At 46.1% G+C, this 9,463-nt stretch overlaps 1 protein-coding gene across 2 annotated transcripts in view; it reads right to left on the reverse strand.

The window, feature by feature from the left end:
* The window catches only part of Taf7 (TATA-box binding protein associated factor 7), a 232,652-nt gene extending 223,742 nt beyond the window's left edge, over positions 1–8,910 (reverse strand). For both annotated transcript variants that reach the window (XM_068362242.1, XM_068362241.1), the window contains exon 1: positions 8,747–8,910. The gene's annotated coding sequence lies outside the window, so the exon portion shown is untranslated. The remainder of the gene's footprint in view (positions 1–8,746) is intronic.
* Positions 8,911–9,463: the final 553 nt, after the last annotated feature.

Raw genomic sequence — 9,463 nt, forward strand, 5'->3', positions numbered from 1 at the left:
GAGGTGGAGTCTCCCTAGCTCGACGAACAGGGCCAGTGATGAAAGGGTCCCTGTGAGACTCATCCACTGTCTCACCGAGCAACTGCTCCTCTTCAGCATGCTCATGATGCACTCTAGGGCTTGGCTTATCCTGGGGGCCGATGGAAAAGCCCGAAAATCCTGACTCCGAATCTCCATTCCCAGGTACACAATGGATTGGGAGGGAATGAGTTGAGACTTTTCTATGTTGACTAATAGACCCAGTTCTCTGATTAAGTCTAAAGTCCAATTGAGATTCTCCAGACAGCGACGACTCGTGGAGGCTCTCAACAGCCAGTCGTCTAAGTAGAGGGAGGCTCTGATGTCCGATAAGTGTAGGAATTTTGCTATATTCCTCATCAGATGAGTAAAGACCATAGGAGCTGTGCTTAGGCCAAAACACAGGGCTTGGAATTGGTAGATAACCTTTCCGAAAACGAATCTCAGGAAAGGTTGGGAGTCTGGATGAATAGGAACGTGAAAGTAGGCATCTTTCAAGTCCAACGAGACCATCCAGTCCTCCTGCCTGACCGCTGCTAAGACCGACTTCGTCATCTCCATCGTGAACGTCTGCTTGGTGACATACGCGTTGAGCGCGCTGACGTCCAGCACCGGTCTCCAACCCCCTGTCTTCTTGGCCACAAGAAAGAGACGGTTGTAGAAGCCCGGGGATTGATGGTCCCGGACTATAACCACTGCCTTCTTCTGCACAAGTAGCGACACCTCCTGGTGCAATGCTAGCCTCTTGTCCTCTTCTTTGTAGTTGGGAGAGAGGTTGATGGGCGATGTGGTCAGAGGTGGTTTGAGGCAGAATGGAATCCTGTAACCGTTCCTCAGCCAACTGACAGACTGGGCGTCTGCACCTCTCTTCTCCCAGGCTCGCCAGAAGATCTTGAGTCTGGCTCCTACTGCTGTCTGGAGATGCGGAGAGTCAGTTTTTTCCTTTAGATGTCCTGGAGCCTTTCCTGGACTTGCTCCTGTAAGAGTCTGGACGGGAGCTTCCTCGGCTGGGTGCTCTACCACGAAAGGGCGGTATGAACCTCGTAGCAGGGGTATCAACCACTGGGGAGCGATAAGTCTTGGGGACTGAGGTAGCAACCTTAGACTTACGAGCCGATGAGGCTACAAGATCGTGAGTGTCCTTTTGTATCAGGGCAGCAGACAAGTCCTTAACCAGCTCTTCGGGGAAGAGGAACTTCGAGAGCGGAGCAAAAAGAAGTTGTGACCTTTGGCAAGGTGTAATGCTGGAGGAAAGGAAGGTACACAGCTGTTCCCTTTTCTTCAAAACCCCTGATACAAACAACGACGCAAGCTCACCAGATCCATCCCTAATGGTCTTATCCATGCAGGACATTAATAGCATGGCAGAATCTTTGTCCGCAGGAGAGGTCTTCTTGCTGAGGGCCCCCAGGCACCAGTCAAGAAAGTTGAACATCTCAAATGCTCTAAACAGTCCTTTCAGTAAGTGATCCAGGTCTGAGAAGGTCCAGCAAACCTTAGAACGCCTCATTGCAGTTCTCCGAGGCGAGTCTACCAGACTTGAGAAGTCAGCCTGGGCAGAGGCAGGTACTCCCAAGCCTGGTGCTTCTCCTGTGGCAAACCAAACGCTCGCTTTCGAGGTGAGCTTAGTCGGCGGGAACATGAAAGACGTTTTGCCAAGGTGTTGCTTAGTCTGCAGCCACTCCCCTAAGATCCTTAATGCTCTCTTAGAGGACCTTGCTAGGACTAGCTTAGTATAGGAGGACTTAGTTTGTTGTACGCCCAGCGAAAACTCAGATGGTGGAGAGCGGGGAATAGCAGAGACAAAGTGGTCTGGGTAAACCTCCCTAAGCAGAGCCAAGACCTTACGAAAGTCAATAGACTGTGGAGAAGGCTTGGATTCATCCACGTCTGACGAGGGATCCAGGTGTGCCTCCTCATCATCAGACGCCTCATCATCAGAGTGTAGCGGAGATATTGGACCAGAATGCTGAACAGCAGAGTCAGAACGAGTAGGAACAATATTAGTGGTTTCCTCTTCAAGTAACTGTTGAGGGAGAACCTGAGGCTCAGACTGCAAAGGCTGAATAACAGACAAAGCAGAAGGAAGGCGCATGGGTGGAGGAGGCTGACTCCTAGCATGAGAGGTTGAACCCAAGGGTTGCGCTTGCTGAGCGGTTGGTGGAAGCGGAGAAGCAAGTTCCTGTTCCTGTGGTGTGAGCGGAGCGTGATGAGGTTGAGGCTGCGCAGAACAAGGTAAATGTCTCGCAAGCTGAGGCTCCTGAGGCGCAAGGCCAAGGTGTAGTGGAGCTTGCCTTGTGGATGGTTGAGCTCGCTGCAGCGAGAGCTGAGGAGACTGACTCATGCACGGGAGAGGTTGTTGTACCTCAGCCGAGAGTAGTACCACTGGTGGAGCAGCAAGGGGAGGCGGAGGAAGAGAGGTATAATCCTCCTGATCCCATAGCAAAGGTTGCCTTAAAGAAGGCGGAGGCTGAACACCACTGGGAACAGCAAACTCAGACTGTGGCTCAACATCGTACGCCTGGCAGGTGGTACTGCGATCAGGCGGAGCAAGCGCAGGCGGAGCGAGCGTAGGCGGAGCGAACGCAGGCGGAGGGAGTGTAGGCGGAGGCGGAGGCGCAACACTCTCAGCCCGACACTCACGCATCAAGTCCGAAAGCTGTGCTTGCATGGACTGTAGTAGAGTCCACTTAGGGTCGGCAGAAACTACAGTAGGCTGAGGTAAAGCCTTAACAGTCGAGCTCTGTTGTGGCAGAACCTTACTCCTCTTGGGCGGAGTGCAGTCGACAGATGACTGCGGCGAGTCAGAGCTGAGCCAATGACTGCAACCTGGCTGAGCACTCGCGGACTGGACTCTGCGTTTAAGTGGTCTCGAGACCTGAGACCAACGTTTCTTCCCTGACAGATGATCAGCGGACGAGAAAAAGACGGGCTCAATCGTCTGCAGGTGGGAGTGACGGTCTTTGGAAGACACGCCCGCAACCACCGAGGATACTTCTGTGCACCTGACAAGGCCTGCCGAACCCTTATGCCCTTCGACATTGCTTCTCCCCTGGGCTTGGGAGCTTGCAAGAGGTCCCGGACTGGGAGGACGACTGGCTCGCACAGAAGTATCCTCACGCACCACACTGGCACTGACACTAGCACTTGGCACTGCACTGACACTAGCACTCGTCACAGCACTGGCACTAATTCCACCCACTGCACTCTTGACCTTAAGTTCCTTAACTTCGGCCATCAGAGACTTATGGTCACTTACCACTGACTCTACTTTATCGCCTAAGGCCTGAATAGCACGCAAAACAACAGACATATCAGGCGGAGGGCAAACAGTAGGTTCGGGGGTAGCCACTACAGGGGTAGGAAAAGGTGGGGGATCATGAGGTGAGGAAAACAGTGAAGAGTGAGAAGAACTCCTCCTAACTCTACCTCTCTCTAACTTAGTTGAATATTTTAAAAGACGGACAAATTCCAGTTCCGAAAGTCCGGCGCATTCCTCACATCGATTTTCTAACTGACAGGGTCTGTCCCTACAGTCAGAACAAGCGGTGTGAGGATCTACCGAGGCCTTCGGAATACGCCTATTGCAAGACCTACATCGTCTATGGGAGGGGGCTTGCGAAATGTCAGACATCTTGAATCCAAAGAGTTAGCCAAAGGGGTTTCCAAAATCAAGCAAAAGATCGTTAACCGTATATCAGGACTATATAAAAGCTATCTAGCTAATATAAGAAGGTTTCCAGTAAAGCGACAGCCGAAATCTGAGAGAATACTTCACCAATTAGCCGTGAACAAACTCGAAGATCATAAGCATATCCCAGAACGTCTTGCCGGAAGCACGACAGAGGAATAATTGAGGAGGTGTCAACAAGAAGTACTTGAGTACCTGGCCACAGGTGGCGCTGGTAAGTACACCCCCTTCTAGTATTGTGATAGCTGGCGTATCCCTCCATAGAATTCTGTCGGGCAACGGAGTTGACAGCTACATGATTATCGGGTAAGTTTAATATTGAAAATGTCTAGACTGTCTGGGTAGTACAGACAACCCCTTATCGGGTTGCTGAGGTTGCCGCACTGCGTCACAACAAGACACCTCTGCTGGTTGTTGAACGTCTTCCCAGTGACACACTGAACGTCCACAACCACCTCCGAGAGTAGCATAACATCAACGTGCGACTGTCAACCCACACTGGGTCGCACCGGTGGAGGAACCATCTCAACTGGCGGACGTGAGTAGGATACCTCAGCGTCCGTAAAAAATCCTCTATCAAGGACTAAGCTTGTACTGCATGTCTTGCAACCAAGCCCAAGGTCTATGGGAGCAGGTGTGGCAACAGACGGGGTTAGCGACTGAAGCGGAACCATTTACCCTCCCTGGAAGCATGTTATGCTTAAATAAAAGTCCATAGGAGGCTAAGCAGCTTAAGGCTCCTCTCCAAATGACAGAGTCCTCAAGGGAATATCAGAAGGAGGGAGAACAGCACTTTCTCATCTACAGGAACCATATCCGAGAAAAGCTAAGTTCTCTCAGTGAGGGTTTCACTGGTGCAAAAGCAGCAGACCAGAAGGCAACGTTATGAAACTGCTTGACAGTCTGTGAACTGTCAAAAACTGAACTGTCAACCACAACAGGAGCGTGAGGACATACAGCACTGGTGTATAAGTAGCAGACCAGAAGGCAACGTCATGTAACTGCATGACAGTTTGTGAGTTGGCAACCACTTGTGTGGGGAAGCCTCAACTCCTGCCTGACTAGTTTGCTGCTGGCGAGTGGCGGTAACCACAGTGTGTTGCGGAGGCTGACACACCGTGTCAAAACACGGCAGCTTGTGGTAGCTCCCGCACGGCAACGGAGTGCTCTGTGTGTGGGAGTCATCATACATCTGGCCGGGTTGACTGTGCATGGGTGGAGGAGCTCTCACAACAAGAGTGTGAGAGCAGGAAGCCATGCCGGGCGCACAACCGTGGGAGGTGTAGGCCCACGGGTGCATCGTCAACCTTCTCCGCAGTCGGAGAGTGGGAGCTGGCAACAACAAAAGCAGAGTGCTGGTGCGTGGGAGGGGCTGCGGTGGGTTGAGGAGCATGTGGTATGGTATGCAGAGCATGCTGTAAGGTATGCAGAGCATGCTGTAAGGTATGCAGAGCATGCTGTAAGGTATGCAGAGCATGCTGTAAGGTATGCAGAGCATGCTGTAAGGTATGCAGAGCATGCTGTAAGGTATGCAGAGCATGCTGCATGGGCTGCGGAGAATGCCGCATACAGTAGTGCTGGAACCCGGCAGCTCTACAGAACCTTCCCACTGCTGATGCGGTAGCTCACGCATGTTAGCAGATGGTGCAGCAAGAACATGCGTCTGGCAGGGTGGACTGCGCATCGGTGGTGGAGCTCTCACAGGTGGAGGGTGGGAGCAGGCAGCCGCAGTATCTGCTGAGCGCACAACCTCGGCGGGTTGTAGGTTAACAGGCTGCATTGTCAACCTTCCAGCATGATACTCCTGCATGAAGGAGCAAGCTGAGACTGTATAGTCTGCAGCATGGACCACTAGGGTCTATGAAAGACAACAACAAACGGAGCTACTGTCCGTTGTGACTGAGGGTCTAAAACAGCTGGTGCGGCAACAGACGGAGTTACTGCCTGTTGCGGTACCACCTAGCCTCTCTTAGGAGGTGTGCAGTTGTCGTACTGCAGCGAGTCTGAACTGACCCAGTGGCTACACCTAGGCCGTTGGACTTGCGCGGAAGGGACCGACTTGCACTTAAAAGCTGCAAGATTTGGTCCATGGTTTCTGCGAGAAACCTCTTCCGCAGACGAGGAATAAATGGGCTCTCTCGTCTTTGTGTGGGTGGGGTGATCACGTCGGCAACGTGTGTAGATACACCCGAAACCACGGAGGGAAACGTCTGTTCGTCGATCAAGGCCTGAGGAACCCATAAGTCCTTCGACATTACTTCTCCCCTGGGCTTGGGAGCTTGTAAGAGGTATCGGACTAGGTGAACAACTGGCACGAACAGACGAACCCTCGAACGCAACACTGTAACACTTTGCGCATATCACTTTATCACTTTTGATTTTCTGTTTGCACTTATTTCACTGAACTCGAAACTTTAAGTGGTTTGTACCTGAAACACGCAATCCTATCCTTCATTAAAAGGTAGTAATTGCGAAAACAGTTTTACAATGTAACAGAAAAACATAAATAAAGATAAAGAATTCAGTGGCTGGAAAAGAGACTAAACACTAGATCAAATAAACTACGTTTAAAATCTCTCACCGCATAAAGCCTGGGAACAAGAATAAAACTCTAGAAACGTTTTACCTTCTTACCCTATATCGACTAGGGAGAAGAGCAAAAAACGAGAACAACGTTACCCGCTTGAACGAAACGTTATCCTCCTCTCTCTCCCTCCGTCTCTATCTCTCTCTCTCTCTTTCTTGACTTAGAACCTGAGAGATGAGCCCAATTATATATATCGTTAAAACATATTATTTGTTAAAGGAAAAAAACTGAAAGGTTTCCCAAATAAAAAGTTCCTTTATTAGAATTACAACCATTTAAGCTAAGAAAGAATGAACTAAACGCTAGAATCGGTTTACTCTTACTGCAACGTGAAACCGTGAATTACTCTCTCTCTATCGTAACGATAGAGCGCAAGTTGAAATATTTCTGGGTTGTCCGGAAGGCTAAGAAGCCTTCCGCATCCTGGTTGATTTGGCGGGTGGTCAAATTCTTTCTTGAGAAGCGCCTATATTAGAGGTTGTGATGAGGTCCTTTAGTATGGGTTGCAGCCCTTTATACTTCAGCACCTAGGAGTCGTTCAGCATCCTAAGAGGACCGCTAGGCTCAGTAAGGAAGACGTACTTAAAAAAGGCAGAGTAATGGTTCAAGTCAACTTCCTTACCAGGTACTTATTTATTTTATGTTTGTTATTTTGAATAACTAATGAAATGAAATACGGGATACTTAGCTTCTTTGTTAACATGTATGCTGGTCTCCACCCACCACCCTGGGTGTGAATCAGCTACATGATCATCGGGTAAGATTAATATTGAAAAATGTTATTTTCATTAGTAAAATAAATTTTTGAATATACTTACCCGATGATCATGAATTAAAGAACCCGCCCTTCCTCCCCATAGAGAACCAGTGGACCGAGGAGTAAATTGAGTTCTTGTTGACAAGAAGTACTTGAGTACCTGCTCACAGATGGCGCTGTTGAGTACACCCCCACCTGGGTAGCGATCGCTGGCGTATCCCGACCGTAGATTTCTGTCGGGCAACAGAGTTGACAGCTACATGATCATCGGGTAAGATTAATATTGAAAAACATAAATTATGTCATCTACATCATCGACTGTATTCTATGTAGCAAGACGTCACCCAAACGTCATAGTTTTAACCAATGATGATTATCCACATTTCACTTGGGACTAGCATTCTAACAAAACTAGGTGACAGTTTTACTAGGAAACTTACACTTTTCACACAATTTCCACAGCTAATTTTCAGTCTTTTGAGAGCCATGGAGGCGTGTGAACCTTCAACCTCTGGTGCAGATTCTCATTTATCATTTACTTTGACATCAATTTCTGTGGATTTTCTCCTAAGTCCTTGTCTCAATTGTTATTTAAATTATAAAGATTTTGTTTGCATTATTGTGTAACATCGAAAGAACAATAAAATACTGCCAAGATCACGGTATTATTAAAAGTGAAAGTGACACTATTCGCCCAACTAATGGTTCTGGGTATCGACTTAATATTAACAAAAAAGCATTTCGGTGTGACAGAAAAGGTGTAGTTTTTACGTATCCATTTTCATGGGAACTTGGGTTGAAAAGTCTCATTTAGATATAAAATCTAATTTGTTACTTGTATATAATTATCTTGGTGTTAAATTTAGTAACAAATTTGTTGAAAACGAATTAAGATTTTCTCACAAACTATAAATGATTAGTGCTCATTCATTAGTGAGGTTATTGTACATATGGGTATTGAGTCGGAAAGGTGCAGCTCATCTTTACCATCCAACCTAAGTAGACAAAGGGTTTTAGGCTGTCTTATATTTAATATGGCTGTGTAAGGGGGGGAGGGGGGGTTCACAGGGGCGCCCAACTTCCCCGCACGATAAGGATACAGCTACTAGGTTAGGTTAGGTGGTTTGTTTAGCTTAGCTGGTGGCCTTGTTTATTGCTAATTCTACATGTGCCATTATTCGTATGTTAAAACAGATTCTTTAATTCATTCCCCACGAAAAAAAACCGGTTTTCCACTGGGGGTCCCCGGAAATTGTTAAGGTTAACAAATAGGGTAAAAAAATACTGTTCCTCCTCAAAGGTCAACAGAAAAAAATATCAGTTATTAGTGGCGGACCTCTGGTATAGAATTACCCTACATTCACAGAGAAAATACACTGTAAACCCATCTTCTTTTCTACAAACCGTTTATTGCACCATTCTATAATTTCACCCATAAATATGGCGAGCACACCCGCCGTGAGGGAGAGTACAGTATTTTGAAATGACAAAGAGTACAGTATTTTGAAATGACAAATATCTAATTAAATACCTACTTCTTATTCTAAACATGATTGTCATAGGATTGGAAATATGGTTATTACGCTGGTCTGTCGATATAAAAACTCTACAATATAATATGTATAAAACAAATAACCTACATGTATTTTGTTGACCAAGTCGGGTGGGAACGTATTGGTTGGTAGATACTTACTTTTCACAGAACTGTCTAAGCTAAGAAGACTTATTGATATTTTGGAGCTCCTAATATTACAAAAATCGTTCAGAAAACAGTCGCACACAATCCCGAAGTAAAACTGTAACACTAAAACTGGTGTACGATCAACTTGATGCTTCAGAATCAGATTACTGACTCCTGACTCCTGAGTCTCCTTGTTTACATTGACATTCGACAACTTTTGACGGAAGTAATGTTTCTCATCTATGGAGTTGAAAAATTCTTATTCCGATGGATTTTGTTTTTTTTCTTAAATTTTGTTCAAGAAAATCAAGAAAAAGATAGATATAATCTCAGAGTATTTGTAAATATCAATATTAACTAAATATAGATTAGGACTTTCCCTGGCGAAAAAAAAGACATCAACTTCTTCAAGGTTTCCTAGAGAAGGCATACTTACGATACACACACACACACACACACACACACACACACACACACACACACACACACACACATATATATATATATATATATATATATATATATATATATATATATATATATATATATATATATATATATATATATATATATATATATATATATATATACATATATATATATATATATATATATATATATATATATATATATATATATATATATATATATATATATCTTTTCCCATCCTTCCCATTTCCTAGCTACAACACAGCAGTTTCGGCAGGGTATGATTTCTTCCTCCTCTCT

The sequence above is a fragment of the Palaemon carinicauda genome, chromosome 38, assembly GCF_036898095.1.
Source record: "Palaemon carinicauda isolate YSFRI2023 chromosome 38, ASM3689809v2, whole genome shotgun sequence".
NCBI lineage: Eukaryota > Metazoa > Arthropoda > Malacostraca > Decapoda > Palaemonidae > Palaemon > Palaemon carinicauda.